Source organism: Danio rerio, chromosome 24 (genome assembly GCF_049306965.1).
Source record: "Danio rerio strain Tuebingen ecotype United States chromosome 24, GRCz12tu, whole genome shotgun sequence".
NCBI classification, from domain to species: Eukaryota; Metazoa; Chordata; class Actinopteri; order Cypriniformes; family Danionidae; genus Danio; species Danio rerio.
The window spans coordinates 37,028,317-37,045,696 of record NC_133199.1 but is presented as its reverse complement, the minus strand read 5'-3'; the positions used below and the strand labels follow the sequence as shown (position 1 = coordinate 37,045,696).

Below are 17,380 nucleotides of genomic sequence, written 5' to 3'. Positions count from 1 at the left end.
AGAACCCTTCTTACTGTGAGGCAACAGTGCTTTTTTATTTATTTATTTATTTATTTATTTATTTATTCATTTATTTATTTTTGTCATGTTGATTTAAAAGCTTAAACCTAGAACTAGAGCAAGCAGTCCGACCGGTATTCTGATAGACAAATAAACTTTACAAATCTAAGCCACAAAGACACAAACGAGGCACGAATCACGGCATTTTGTGAAAATGACCCTCATTCAGTCCTTTCCTGTCAAATTGAATCCGTCTTTTTTTGTCACTCTCCCTAGATCTCGCTGTTTGTGGACTTTCCCAGAAATATGAGTGCGACGTGTCAGAAACACAGGCCAGGCAATTAAGTCCTGTCATTGACAGCGTTTCTTCAGTGTCCTTTTGATAAGAGCCTGTCATTCCCTCCTCTGAATCTATCACACTGAATGAACTTCCACACGTTCTGCCCTGATGCTGTTGTACTGTAGAAATAAGCAGCCTGTGTGAAAGGCGTCCCGATGCCAGAGTCAACACCAAGATGTTGCTATGCTGTTTTTGGATAGATTTCAGGTGTTTGGTTTTTGGCCAGTAAATACTCAATACTCAATGCAAACGTCTGAAGATCTGAAGATCTAGCTCTGGTCCATCATTCAGTGCAGGTCTGTTAAGGGCAGTATTCGTTCAGGAGGTGAATGTGAAAGATGAGAATAAGCAGAATACACACACACACACACATATATATACACATATAGATAGATAGATAGATAGATAGATAGATAGATAGATAGATAGATAGATAGATAGATAGATAGATAGATAGATAGATAGATAGATAGATAGATAGATAGATAGATAGATAGATAGATAGATAGATAGATAGATAGATAGATAGATAGATAGATAGATAGATATATAGAAGTTTTTAAGTATATTTTGTAGAATGTTAAAAACTAGTATTTATTGACATTCACAGTAGGATTTCCAACATTTTTCAAAATATATATTTTTTTATGAATGTTTGTTCAACTGGTTGGGTTTGTCCATATTTAACAAAAATTCGAATACAGTGCATTATTATTATTATTATTATTATTATTATTATTATTATTATTAATAATTATAACAATAATGAAAATAATATTAATAATGCATTTATTATTTAAAAAATAAATAATTATTTTAATTAATAATATATTGTAAGTAAATAAGCACATAAATATATAAATAATTATTATATATTGTAAATAAGCACATTAATAAATGAATAAATAAATAAATGATAATATATTATGAATAAGCACATTAATAAATAAATAATAATAATATATTGTAAATAAGCACATTAATAAAAATATACAAATAAATAAATGAATAAAAATAATAATAGAATAAATAAATAAATAAATAAATAATGATGAAATAAATGAATATATAAATAAATATATGAAAATATTGTGAAATAAACAAAGCAATAAATAAAGTAAATGAAAATAATAATGGAATAAATAAATAAAAATAATGATGGAATAAATAAATGAAAATAATGATGGAATAAATAAATGAAAAAAATTATGGAATAAAAAAATGAAAATGATGGAATAAATAAATGAAAATAATGATGGAATAAATAAATGAAAATAATGATGGAATAACTAAATAAATAAAAATAATGATGAAATGAATAAATGTAAATAATGATGGAATAAATAAATGAAAATAATGATGGAATAACTAAATAAATAAAAATAATGATGAAATGAATAAATGTAAATAATGATGTAATAAATAAATAAATAAATAAATAAATAAATAAATGTAAATAATGATGTAATAAATAAATAAATAAATAAATAAACAAATGAAAATAATGATAGAATAAGTAAAAAGACAGATAAATAAATAAATAAATAAATAAATAAATAAATAAATAAATAAATAAATAAATAAATAAATAAATAAATAAAAATCCACCAGTTATGGCCAATACTAATAGTAAAAAAAAGTGACAAAATCCACTAATTAATGGGTATAAAACATTATTTTAATGACAAATTTTAATGAAAGTTTAGTGAGGAAAAAAATTCAATACTGTAGCTTAAAATAATCTAAATATTTTCCATAATAAAAAAATTAAACCTATTTATAAAATACATTGTTCACGTCTTTATACTATTTAACATTTTTATGTATTTTATATTTTAGCATGGGCTTCATTAAATTTACATTAAATTTAAAAGTCTTTTTTTTTACCAAACTGTTCGGTTTGTCCACATTTGACCCAGCTTTGGGTTACAACAGTCTTCACACAGTCAATGAAATAGTCAGGTTTATTGTTATTTTTTCATACTGTAGCTTGTGTGGATGGATTGAAGCCGGTCAAAAAATCTATGTGCATGTCCAATATAATATCAGTATAAATGTATCCGATATAATATCAATATAAAACTCTAACAAATTAGATTTGCAGTTACAGCAGTGTATAATAGCGTTTTTTTTTTTCAGCTTATTTTCACTTCAGACATGTCCTGTACATGAGTCAAATTCTGAGGTATAACTATCCATTTTCTATCAGTATGGATGTGTTATTGTGGGCATGGCGAGACATCGCTGCTGTTGACAATATTGTTTGCAGCCCTTTATGAAATAGTCTGCGACAGGGATGTGTGTAATACAGGAGCATCTCTGAGTATGTGTCAGCAGTGAAGGAGAGCGACAGTGGCAATGTTTTCACTCTCCATTCTCACTGCTCGCTCTTTACTATACAGCACACACAAAACTGAATACAGCACACATTTGTCCAGTTTGGATTTATTAACACCAGAGGCTGTTTTAAAGGTCCTATCAAATTAAAATAAAGATTTTTAGATGTTAGTATCAATATTGTTATTTCTTAGGATATCTATAAGCTAGTGCACATCAAAATAGTCACAGCATTTGTGTTATAACTTCCACTTAAATGGATCAATTCACATCACCTCATGCTGCAGGTTGAAAACAATTTAGGCAACATGAATTTTGGTAGAGGGAGAGAGAGATTTTTTTACACCGTTATTTAAAACAACATTTTAAACTACAACATGTTTCATTGATTTAAACAAAGATATTTCCAAATCACACAATATTTTCATCAAAGAACAAAACATTATTTTCAACCCGACACAGCATATTTTTTAGACTCCACATGCCTTCAAACTTGTCCAACTCTTTCATTGACAAATAAAAATTGAAGTCATGCCTTATTCTTGCTCTTATAAGTCCTTTAAAAATCAGTTCAACTTTGATTGGTCTCATACAAAATCTTGTGCCTCCTACTTGCGAGAGACAGAGAGACATAAATAAATATAAATAAAATCAGTGATGCACTTACAAACACACATACACAAGCAGATTATTAAAAATAAATTGTAAATATACTGCTGATTATTATTATTTATTATTACTGATTTATCCATAAATCTTGACTGGTAAATGTATAGTTTTTTGCTGATTCATGTTTTTGTCACATTTGTCGTGCCAATAAAGCAATTATTGAATTGAATAGAGAAAGAGAAAGATGAAATGTTCACATGTATTTTTTTTATTCATTGTTTAAGTTTAAATCATAATGAAAATGCTGCAGCTGGCACGTATCAGTGCTGTAGGATGAACTATTCCAGTCAGATACCAAAACACCCCAAACCAAACCGTGACAAGAGTACCGAACAGTTTGTTTTATTTTTTATGAACCATCCCGTGTGTGTATTACACTTTAAAAAAAAAATCAACAATTACTGTTTGGTCAAACTACTTATCTGGTGGTTCCTTCCGCTCTTGTGACCCCTGATTAATAAAGGGACTAATCCGAAAAGAAAATGAATGAATGAATGAATGAATTAAACTACTTAATTACACTGTAAAAAATGTTACTTAGATCTAACTTATAAAAAGTGAGGCAAGTGGTTGCATCGGACGTTTTAGGTTGATTCAACTTCCAGCCTTTTTTAAGTATTTTAAACACTAAAACATTGCTTAAAACAAATGCAATAAATTAAGTTGAGCCAACTAATATTTCTAAAATTACTCAAATCAGATAAACTTACTTTTTTTGTTAAACTTAACTTACTTATACATTGCTATATGTTGACTGTACTCATTTTAATTAAGTATTATGAACTTAATGATCTAAATAAAATTAACCATGCATATGTCATTTAAAACTAATTTAATTGACTTCTGGCTGTAACCTCAGAAAATAAATCTTCGTTTCTATATTGTAAGCACAATATACACTAGTAAAAACAGATAAACAGACTTTCCTGTCAATAACAATTAAATAAGAATGGGAAGATGGATTAAAGACCATAACATGTATTCAATATCAATCGATGTTCCTTTTAATAGTGACTACAAAATAGGCCATTAATGTGGCTACACATACACAATACATAAATAAAAACATTAATAATACCAGATCCTATTGAGAAATCATCCAAGGCAACTCAGTGAGGAGATTTGCATATTTTGATGAAGATTTAGGATGCATAATGTCCAGTCCCACAAAGAGTCTCTAATATATCTCAAATGTATACAGTTTTGATGGATACTTGAAGTCGAGGACATCGGTAAGTCCAAACAGGAGCCATCATGCATTTGACAGGTTTGGCAAACCTCTGACAGTCCTATGATAATCCAAACTGTGTTGGGCTGATGGCAAATTTTTCCCGTGGGCAGCCGCATGCACCTCTGATTCCTCACAACTCTATTGGTAGAGACAAAAAGAAACAGGAGTTCAGGTGGTTGCTACCAAACAACATTAAATAGCTAAATACTGAATAGGAAATAACTACAAGTGAAGTTACAAAAGTCCAGTGAGAATGATGCATGGATGAAACACCTTAGTTTATCAGTTAAAAATGACCTTAGTTAAAATTACCTAACTTCTATTTAAAAAATAAAAAAAGGTTATAGAGGTTGTGTAATTACATTATTCCATGTGTTTTTAGTTATCAAATTTTAAAGAAAACTGTGATTTTACTCAGTGTAACAGTGCATGTCATTGTGTTTTCCTGTCAATCAAAGAATTGTTAAAATTTAGGTATTACATTTTTTGTTTATTTTGGCAACTTATAAAGCATAAGAATGTGAATATTTAATTTAGATATTAAAACTGTTTGAAAATGGCTATATGAAAATTATAGAATACAAGTTCTATAATTTAAATGTCATCTTCATTTTGCACCAAACTTTGCACGTCATAATACAAATTTTATTAAATAAATAAATAAATACATTGCCATTTTACACATTACATTAAGGTTTACATTAAATTTTTGCTAAAGCTACATTTAATTGACTTTTTCTTCAAATTTAATGTCACTGGCAAATGACAGTTCAGTGATTCAGTGTTATCAGTTAGCTTTATTGAAAACCTGACAGATAATAAGAAACTGCATTAGGATATTTTTATACTGTTTTTACTGTTGCACACATAAAAAAATCTTCAGATATCAAATGTAAGTTAATTCTATGGAGCCCACTATTGTTTGCAATTTTACCAATGTTTTACTTACCTGCAAATAATTATAGCTGTAGTTGTATCTAATGTTTTTCTTACCTGGATGTGAAGTTTGAAGATCCACAGGTAACAAAATCACTTTGGTATCTAAAGACCAAGAACATGCATTTTAGAATGAGGTGCATACAATTTAAATGGTTCTGTAAACATCAGTAGTAAATGTAATTTAAGTTTAAATAAATTGTAAATCTGTAATTTATTCACTATGCAGCATTAAAAAAACTTATGGACTAAATCTCTAAAACACAAACTTTAAGTTATACTTTCTCTTACGTTAAACACACACTACTTAACTGTTGCATACGTTTCTGCATTTAATATCCATCCTTAATGTGCTGCTATAACTTAGGTGAGCTAACTTTAGCTAAGTTAGCGCTAGCAAACTGAACCCCCACACCCCGACCGCCCACCAGTGACCTTGTTAATCGGTTCTGCAACGTTAGTTATACCTACTAAGTGTTTTAAAACTACTTTCACTATTTTTTCTCAATAATATCACTTTTAATCGTTAGCATAAACTAGTGTTGGTTAGCGTTAGCCAACTTAGCTTTCCATGTGAGAGCAGTCTGTTAACATACCTGAGGCTACAGTACAATTTACAAAGCTAAAACCTCACCTGCCTAGCGAAGACAGCAGTTTTGCATGACTTTACAATTATCATTCGGCTAAATTTGCAACTTACCGTGTTAATCAGATCCGCTGCTGGGAGCAGTTAATGTCGACCATTGCAGAAGCTGCGTCTGCCTGCTAATTCCCGGGCAATGAAAAAGGAGTCACGCCAAACTATTAAAATCACGTTTTATGAACACCTGCCCACATCGACAGCTGCTCTAATAAATTGTCTGTGTCAACTCACTTTTATAACATTTATTCTACACAATAACCACGTAAAAAAATCTACTCAAATAAATTGCATTAGTTTTATTCAAAATATACAGTTATATAAAAACTGATATATTTTAAGTAAAGAGGAAGCAAATTTAATTTTTTTGGTATAAAACAAATAAAATTAACTAGATTGCAATTATTTAAAGTAGATAGAACCAACTTTGTGAGTGTAGCACTTTTTACAGTGTAAGTTGCCCCAAAAAACCATAAGAATTGTGTTGTTTCAGCTCATTTTAAATGTTTTATGTCCAATCAACTTACATTTGTAAAAACTAATATGTTAACATAATTCCTTCATGTTGCCCTGACACAAATCGATTGTGTGGAACTCAGCATTTTCTGCAGCGTACAATTTAAAAAATGCAGGGTTCCTCACAATCGATTTGTGTCAGGGCAACATGAAAGAATTAATTTTACTGATTATTCATTCATTCATCTTCCTTTGACTTAAGCCTCTTTTAAACATACAGGTAATTTTCCAGAAAGGTCTGTATGTAGGATCAGGCTTTGAAAATACCTGTAAATTTGTTCCGGCTATTTTTAATTTGCCGGAATGCTGATCTGTGTGAACGCAGAAGGAAGAATGCCAGAAAGAGCGTGTTCATGTCAGAACATTCAGACGCATTCACATCCACACTGTTTATAAAGATAAAAGCCATTGAATATTTTTTCCAGACATTTTTAGCTGCTAGATGTTCATTATTAATGCCAACTGTGTAAAAATGATCAATAAGATGCTAACGATAAGTGACGTGTCATGTGTACACATGAACCAGCTGGCGAGCGCCAGCACACACACATATTACGTACATCTCGACGTGTGAAGTGTTCCTCCATATGTTTTCATCGAAGTTGTTCACAATAATAATCCATCCACAGAGTTTGTAATGTAGTCAAATGTTTAGAAATACAAACGCATTTGTTTAGAGCTCATTCCTGGTTAATGATATCACAATTTACCGGTATTTTAGAATGAATGCGTGAATAGTCTTTTCTAGAAAAATTCCTAACATCCTTACCTGTGTGAACAGTGCTTTTTTATTTACTGGTTAATTCGTTTTTGTTATTATTTTTATGTATTTTTATAATTATGGTGACGTAGTGGTGCCGTAGATAGTGCTGTCCCCTCACAGAAAGAAGGTCGCTGGTTCAAACCTTGGCTCAGTTTGACGTTTCTGTGTGGAGTTTGCATGTTCTCCCTGCATTCGCGTGGGTTTCCTCCGGGTGCTCCGGTTTCCCACAAAGACATGCGGTACAGGTGAATTGAGTAGGCTAAATTGTACATAGTGTGTGTGTGTGTGTGTGTGTGTGTGTGTGTGTGTGTGTGTGTGTGTGTGGGATGTTTCCCAAAGATGGGTTGCAGCTGGAAGGGCATCCGCTGTGTAAAAACGTGCTGGATAAGTTGGCGGTTCATTCTGCTGTGACGACCCGGGATTAATAAAGGGACTAAGCCAACAAGAAAATGTAATATGGTAAGAAAGAATATGGTAAAATAAATAATATGGTAAAATAAATAAATAAATAAATAAAAAGATAAATACATAAATAAACAAATAAATAAATTTATTAATAAATAAATTAATAAATAAATAAATAAATAAATAAATAAATAAATAAATAAATAAATAAATAAATAAATAAATAAATAAAAAACGGACCGGCCCACTGGGAACGCTCCCGGTCCTCCTGATTGGCCAATCCGGGCCTGAACATAACTGTTAACTAGGTTGCATACTTTTATGGTAACATTATTACCATTTTCTTTTTAACATTGAAATCATGGCAATTATTTTTAATAGTGTATCAACACCTAAAATAAAATATAGAATTATGATTTCAGGGGGTCTTTAACCCTGAAGCTCAGTGTGTTGAGGGGTGTTGATGAGTCCCTCTTCTGCCTATGATTGAGTGTTTTCTTGAGTGTTTTCTGGGTGATCGGTGTCTCAGTGGTGTGGTGTTGTGCTGCAGAGTCACACACACATGTTCAGTGAGTTGGAAATCACACCGGACAGATCCTCAGACTCTTAATGAGCTCCTGGAGTGGGGAGGTTTTTAAACTGAAGTCCTGCTCTTCTGTGGTTCATGAGCTCTGATTCAGACGTGCTGTTACTGTACTGGAAAGAGCTCATGCTGCGTGTGGTGTGTGTGCTTTATATACTAACACACACACACACAGGAGTCACACACCTGTCTTTTTTCAGGCAGTGGCAGCTCTGGCTCACTCTGTGCCCTCGGCGAGATAAGAGAAAAAGATGATTTCTTTTAGTTCTAGGAAATGTTTTTAGGAAGCATGCTGAAGGGCTTGGTTAAATCCTGGCCAAATGTATTTAAAGATACAACAAAATTGCAGGGGGAAATAAATCGGATCCTATTCAGGGATCCAAGTGTGCCATCTGCAGTGAATCCAGTAAAAAAAAATTTTCCACCCAATACATCCATAAATTAACCAAAACACGAGTAATGTTTATTGTGATGGTAATAATATAATAATAATGTAATAAAATAAACAATAAAAACAATAAAATATAATAATATAAAAATAATAATAATGAGCATCACAGTGGCTCGGTGGTTAGCACTGTCGCCTCAGAGCAAGAAGGTTGCTGGTTTCAAGTTCCGGCTTGGTCAATTGGCATTTCTGTGTGGAGTTTGCATGCACTGTAAGAAAAAAAATCGTTAAAAAAAGGTCAAATGACTGGCAGCTACGGCTGCCAAACAAAAACCATAAAATTACGGTAAAATGTCTTTGTTGAAATAAACTGCAAAAAATAATAAATCTACAGATATTTTCATTAAAATGTTTACAGAAAAACACTGTTATTTTACAGACTTTTCCTAGATTATTACGATCAAATCCTTTCAATAAAGGTATACACTAAGAGTTTTACAAAGAAACACTGTTATTATACAGACTTATCCTAGATTATTATGATCAAACATCATCAATAAAGTGACTGCACTAAAATTTCAAGAGAAAACAATGTTATTTAAAAGAATTTTCCCTAAATCATTACAATTAAACACCTTTAATAACATGCCAAGACATGCTCATGATCGTAATTTAAGTTTTAAAAAACAACAAAGGAGATAGAACTGATTAAAATTCTCACAACTTTAAAATTACAGTTGTTACATTTTATTGAATAGTGTTTATGTAAAACGTGGAGGTTTAAGTTATATGGAATGATTCAGTTACAGATCTTAAATGAAATGCAACTGTAACATGAAGGGGATGCTGACAAATGGGTGCAGATCCAAAGGCGAGCAACAGTCATCACAGGGGCAAATAGATGTAACATTTTGCAGGGAATCCAGAATCATGGTCAAATAACAGGCAAATGGTCAGTCCCGGCAGCAAAAAACATAAACAATTAACAAACAAAGCAAGGCAAAAGAAGAGAACCACGTCATAATGTTCACAGTAGCAGTATAACAAGACTAAGCAATTGGCGCGTGCGTCTGTGCTGCTTTTAAAGTGCATGTAATCAGTTCATAACAATCCTCCGACTGTGTGTGTGCAATCAGCGGAATCTGAAACAGGTGTATGTGAGCACTCTAAGTGTGTTACTTTATTAAATGGATTTGTAAGTAATAATCTAGGATAAGTCTGTAAAATAACTGATTCTCTGTAAACATTTTAATGAAAATATCTGTAGATTTATTCTTTTTTGCACTTTTTTTCAACAAAGAAATTTTACCTTAATTTTATGGTTTTTGTTTGGCAGCCATAGCTGCCAGTCATTTGACCTTTTTTTTACGATTTTTTTTTTTTTACAGAGCAAGTAATTACAATTTATTACTTTAATTTTACGTAATTTTAAATGTACTTAAAAAACAGGAAAAAACACTAAATAATATGTCATTTTTTTGTAAAAAACAGACACATTGCTGTAATTTGTCATTAATTATATAGTACATAAAATAACAGTCAAGCCGTTAATTTACAGATAATGTTTGTAATTTTTACGAACTTTTGAATATAATTTAAAATAACAGAAAAAATACTGTATAAATAATACTGTAATTTCCCTGTATAAAAAACACAAATGTCAGTAATTTGTCTTTAATAATAAAGTACCTAAAATGAAAGTCAAATGGTTAATTTAGAGAGATTGGTTGTCATTTTACTAGGTTTTGAATATAATGTGAAATGACAAAAAGTTACTGTAAAAAATGTAAGGATATTTTCTGTAAAATTAGGGGTTTTTTTTACAGTGTGTTCTTCCCATGTTGGCGTGGGTTTCTTCTGGGTGCTCTGGTTTCCCCCACAGTCCAAAGACATGCGCTATTGGTGAATTGGATTAACCAAATTGTTCATAGTGTATGTTTGTGAATGAGAGAGTGTGTAGGTGATTCCCAACACTTGATTTCGGCTGGAAGGGCATCCGCTATGTAAACTATACTGGTTTATTTGGCAGTTCATTCTGCTGTGGCGACCTCTGAAATAGAGCCTAAGCCAAAAAAAATTATAATAATAGTTGTAGTAGTAGTAATAATAATAATAATGATAATAATGATAATAAATAATAATAATGATGATAATAATAATAATAATAATAGTGAGAATAATAATAATGATGATATTAATAATTATAATGATAATATTATCATTATTATTATTATTATTATTATTATTATTATCATTATTAATAATAATAATATATTCCGTAAATGAAGTTAGGAACAAAAAAATTTAAGCAATAATAAACCAATAATAATTAAAAATGAGTTATATTAATAGTAAAAGTAACTATTATTGTTATTATTATTATTATTATTATTATTATTAGTTTGATAAATTTTATTTTTAATAATACTTTTAATTGTAATATATACAGTAATTACAGTAATTAAAATTTAACGAATGTAAATGAATGTAAAAACAAACCAAAATAGTTAATTCAATATTTCTTTTGTGTTTTTTTCATTTATTTCCCAGAGCATGCATGGTTTTGAAAAAGATTGTGTTTTGATTAAATTTTTTGCCATATAAGAGGGATGGTGCTTAGAAGGGGGTAGAAACATTTAGGTTTGATTTAAGAGTTCTAGATTTTTCCTGTTTTTGTTGTTGCTGTAGCTGACCCAAGACCAGTTACTCACTGAAGCTAAGCAGGGCTGAGCCTGGTCAGAAACTGGATAGGAGACCACATGGTAAAACTAAGTTGCTGATGGAAGTGGTGTTAGTGAGGCCAGCAGGGGGCGCTCAACTTGCAGTCTGTGTGAGTCCTACTGCCCCAGTATAGTGAAGGTGACACTACTGTCAGTGGGTGCAGTCTTTCAGATAAGACGTTAAACTGTGAGGTTCTGACTCACTGTTGTCATTAAAAATCCCATGGCACTTCTCCTAAAGAGTAGGAGTGTAACCCCGATGTCCTGGCCAAATTCCCTCTTGGCCCTTTACTGTCATGTTTGCCCCATGATTTGCATGCTGATGACTTCTGCTTTGTCTCATGTTCGTTAAGTGACAGTATGTAATTAAAAAAAAATCTGATTAATTTACATAATCTAATTTTAACATTTATTTCAGTTAGTTTTTTTGTTGCTTAATAATAAAACAAACAAAAGTTGCTATTAAAATAAAAAGAGAATCTCTGTTAAAGGCATTTCCCAATCTTTCCCAATCATTTTTTTTCTGGCGGGTCAAATCAAAGGATAAAAAAGGGCCAACTTTGGCCTGCGGGCCTTAGTTTAGGCATTTTGGGCATTAATTAGGTTAATTAGGCAAGTGATTTTTTTACAATGACTTATTCTGTAGACAATCAACAAAAAATATTGCTTATTGGGCTAATAATATTGACGTTAAAATGCTTTTAAAAAATTTGAAAACTGCTTTTATTCTAGCCAAAATAAAACAAATAAGACTTTCTCCAGAAGAAAAAATATTATAGGAAATACTGTGAAAAATTCCATACTTAAACATAATTTGGGAAATAATAATAAAAAAAATGACAGGAGGGCTAATAATTGTGAATTTAAGGGCTTACATATACAAATCAACAGCATTAAATAAGAACAGCTATGGTGTAGCATTGTGTGCAGTTATTGATTACAATGTAGAACTTTAGACTCACATCTACACTCTACATTTGCAGATGTGCAAACAAATCCAGCATGACCCAACAATAACTCAAAGACAATTGAGAATCTGGAAGAAAAAAAACCCAGCTGCGGTAAAACAGGAGCCAGCAGGAGATCAGCTGGCAGATTCTGGGCCATCGTCTCCAAACGCCCCACACACAACACATTTATCTGATAAGAGGGGCAATTTAACACATCTTTGCTGATTTGCGCATGTTCTCTCCTCGCTGTCCGGTGTCATCAATACGGGTGCCAGCGCAGAGCCTCTAAATAACAGGCTGCTGATTTGCGGAGAAGCCAAACAGACGAGGCCTCTGTCCTTCTGAGAGATCGAGGTGCTGTAAAATCGCTCACCTCTCGGCTCTGTAATTTGCTCTGGACATCAGTCACGGGACGCTTCTTAAGGGGACGGGCGCTACACAGAGCTTGTATATTTGCTATTGTTTATTACAGCGCTTGTTCTCTGTCAAACTGCTTTTTTTGGATTCGTTGGCAATTTATCGTGCGTGAAAACCCCCGAGAGCAAAGTTCCCGAAGGAGAACGCCATTGCTCAGAGGTTACTGGTGGAGTAGTTGGAGTGAAAATGAAAATCCTGTCACTGTTTGCTTGCCCTCTTGTGGTTTTCTAACATAGAGAAACATGTTGAAGTCAGAATTATTAGCCTTCCTGAATTATTAGCCCCCCTGTATATTCTTTTCCCGAATTTCTGTTTAAAGGAAAGAAGATTTGTTTAACACAAACATAATAGTTTATTTATTATTTTATTCTAAACATAATAGTTTTAATAACTCATTTCTGATAACTGATTTATTTATTTTTTTATTTTTTTATCTTGGCCATGATGTCAGTAAGGGTGGCGCAGTGGGTAGGGCTGTCACCTCACAGCAATAAGACCTATGATTTGAGCCGCAGCTGTGAAAAATTCCTTCCTCTTAGACATAATTCCAGAAATATTTGAAGATAAACAAATCACAGGGCTAACAATTTTGACTGCAAAGATAAATCGCAATTCGTCAGACTTCAGAAAAAAAGAAAATAGTAAAAATAGAAGATAAAAAAAGTTTCATCCAAAGACTATAATCAACACTGATCAGGCATCCAAAGCGAGAAAAAAACATTTGTGGCAAGTATATGAAATGTTTGATATCAAATGTTTGGTCCTTCTTTATTTTAAGTGGTCTTTACTGTACTTGCATCACACAATCGGGAGTTTGTCTGTTAATTTTGTATTGCGCAATACTCATAGTGTTATTGGAGTGAGATATGGGAATGTTCAACACGATCTCACGGCAATTTGTAACTTATTGATTTAGTGGCTGATTCATTTAAATTTGCATGATCTAATTTGTGCAATTTAGTAATTTGCTCATCCCACAATGACAGTTGGGTTTAGGGGTGGGGTTGGTTGTCGGATGCTTTCATTTGACTGAACTCATACAAATTCAGATGAATTAGCCACTAAACTGACTAAACTGAAATATTTTTGTTTTCTCTTGAGATCAGGCTGGAAAGTTTAAGCACAGGTTTAGTGGTGTGACTACGTTTAAAGGTGGATTAAGGTGTAATTATGAATCTAATTACAGATATAAATACATGCAGATCATTAACATATATACAGTATATATATATATATATATATATATATATATATATATATATATATATATATATATATATATATATATATATATGTATATATATATATATATATATATATATATATATATATATATATATGTACAATATAAAAACGTGCATTCAATTGAATTTAAATTACACTTAATATAAAGTGGGAGCGGTGACACGGTGGCTCAGTGGTTAGCACTTTCACCTAACAGCAAGAAGGTTGCTTATTCGAGTCCCTGCTGGGTCAGTTGGCATAATAATATAAGCTGACACATCTGAAAGCAACATTCATTCCTTAGTCCCTTTATTAATCAGGGGTCGCCACAGCGGAATGAACCACCAACTTATACAGCATATGTTTTACACAGCGGATGCCCTTGCAGCTGCAATCCATCACTGGGAAACACCCACAGTTTATTTAATTCACCTATAGCACATGTGTTTGGACTGTGGGGGAAACTGAAGCACCTGGAAAAAACCCATGCCAACACAGGGAGAACATGCAAACTCTACACAGAAATGTCAATTGACTCAGCCGGGACTCGAACCAGCGAACTTCTTACTGTGGAATTAACCACTGTGCCACAACAAGCAAGCATAAATATATTTTTATATTATACTGTATATGCATTATTGGGGAAAAGGTACATAGTGAGCACTGAGAGAGTCTGTGTGTGAGGGATGTGTTTAAAAGTTAAAATGAATACATCTGTAATATATATAATAAACACTATGGAAGGGGGGAATACAGTACCATTTATAACATTATTGTATGGTATTTTGTTTGGCAAGTTCAGCATTGAATCCTGACTGTATCTCCACACTCAATATTTTCCATTCTTATGAGCAGAAATGAAAGAGATGAAGTTAAAAAGAGGACTATACAGAGTGCTGAGCTTTGTCCAGCATAAAGGAGCTTTCTGCTGTTTTTCACGGCCTCATCCTGTGGTTTGGGGAAATGACAAAAGAGCATATTTCACTATTCCAATCTCTGTCTCCATGTCTGACTGCACACATGATCCAGCGCCAGTCCCGCAACACAGGCAACCTTGGCAACTAATCCTATTTACAGAGTATTGGATCCATTATTCAAGCATTTGGTCCCCAAGATAAATCAATCTAATCTTCATTTCTCAGTCACATTAGAGAGCTTTCAATTCCAACAGGCCTTTGAAGACGTCGACACAAGCGCTGGTTTCGTTTGGTGATTTGATACAACCTTGACATGACGTGTGTTTTACAGACACATGCATTTTCGAAAATAAGCTTGAATTCTGGGGTACTGCAGTGAGAATTTTCTTTAAGAGCTGTTTTGTATATAAAAATGGTTACTAGGGTTACCGTGCAGTTTAGCATTATGACAACATTGACTGTCATAAAAATTAGTTCACATATTTAAATTTACCCTGACTTTCAAGTCATTGGGCTCTATTTTGACAATCCATGCGCAAAGTGCAAAGCACAGGGAGCAAAAGCAATACGGGCATATCGAAATCCACTTTTGCTAATTTAAGGATGGAAAATTTGCTTTGCGCCATGGCGCATGGTCTAAAAGGGTTGAGCTTATTTTTTCTAATGAGTTATGGGTGTGTTTTGATAATAAACCAATCAGAGTCTCATCTCCAATTCCTTTAAGAGTCAGTTGCATTGCGCCATAGCGCATTTGCTATTTACATGATGGTGAACTTTGTAAGTGGAAAAACTGAACACTTCACTAGTGAGAAAACAGTTAAACTGAGCATCTACAGCGCGAGAATGAGAGATAAGCCTCCTCATTATTTACTTTCACTTTCACTCTCGTGGAAAGGGAAACTTCTTGTATGCACAGACATCCATTAGCCTAGAAAGAATTAATTTTATTAAGCGCAAAAATTTGTTTCAAATCTATTTCTAAATTCAGTTCTAATTTCCAGCAAACGAATAAATGAACAATAATAACGAAGTGTGGTCAAACAACTGAGTTATATCCTAATACTGATGTTGATCCCCATATGGTCTAAAACCTGACAGGTGGGCAAATCTAAGCTTGTTTTTAATAAAACAAATATAAATGTGCATATATAAATAATACTGCTAATAATAATAACATTATACAAAAGCAAATTGTTATGAATAAACTGAAAAATCCCCCCGAGATGAAGAAGACATGAAAATATGTTTTTTATATTTTTGTAGGCGAGAAAATAATGTTTTGTAATATTTTAATCCTTTATATTTATATCATACATACAGTTGAAGTCAGAATTATTAGCCCCCCTGAATTATTAGATGGCTTGTTTATTTTTTCCCCAATTTCTATTTAATGGAAAGCACATTCCTTCAACTCATTTCTAATAATGGATTTATTTTATCTTTGCCATGATGAGAGTAATTAATATTTTACTAGATATTTTTCAAGACACTTCTATACAGCTTAAAGTGACATTTAAAGGCTTAACTAGGTTAATTAGGTTAACTAGGCAGGTTAGGGTAATTAGCAAATTTTTGTATAACGACGGTTTGTTCTGTAGACTATCGAGAAAAAAAAATAGCTTAAAAGGGCTAATATTTTTGTCCCTAAAATGGTGTTTAAAAAAATTAAAACTGCTTTTATTCTTGCTGAAATAAAACAAATAAGACTTTCTCCAGAAGAAAAAATATTATTAGACATACTGTGAAAATCCCCTTGCTCTGTTAAACATAATTGGGAAATATTAAAATAAAAAAATAAAATAATTCGAAGGGGGGCTAATAATTCTGACTTCAACTGTATATATATATATATATATATATATATATATATATATATATATATATATATATATATATATATATATATATATATATATATATATATATATATATATATATATATATATATATATATATCCCTAATATTTTAACTCTTTGTCCTATGTAAAGATGTTTGCGAATTGCTGTACATCCTGTCTGTTTTAAGCAATGTGTAAGCGAGGCGCATAACTAAAGCACTCTGTGCTGGACTTTAGACTGGCTTTGCTTTGGTCTATTGAACAATCTATTATAGTTTCTCAAAATAGCTACGCGCCAGCAATGTGCTTACCCATGTCTCCTTTTTTTAGAGCAGAACGCCTATGGGCGCACATATAAGCACAAATGCATTTGCTAATTGAACAGCATGGTGCAAAACATCAAAACGACTCTTGCGCCAAGCTGAAACTGGCAAACATCAATTGCGTTGCGCCTTGTGCCGCATTGCGCCGGGATTATAATTGGGCCCATCGTGTTTGGTTTTATG

General features: G+C 32.2%; 1 protein-coding gene and 1 long non-coding RNA gene across 5 annotated transcripts in view; one reads left to right on the top strand and one right to left on the bottom strand.

The window, feature by feature from the left end:
• Positions 1-17,380, top strand: part of LOC100330501 (RALY RNA binding protein like) — a 490,398-nt gene that overhangs the window by 334,970 nt on the left and 138,048 nt on the right. The gene's annotated exons all lie outside the window — the stretch shown is intronic.
• On the bottom strand, positions 4,328-6,273 carry LOC137489264 (uncharacterized). Its single transcript, XR_011008665.2, has 3 exons — positions 6,214-6,273; positions 5,571-5,618; positions 4,328-4,715 (listed from the first exon to the last, which is right to left on the bottom strand). It is a non-coding gene; the product is annotated as an uncharacterized lncRNA (long non-coding RNA).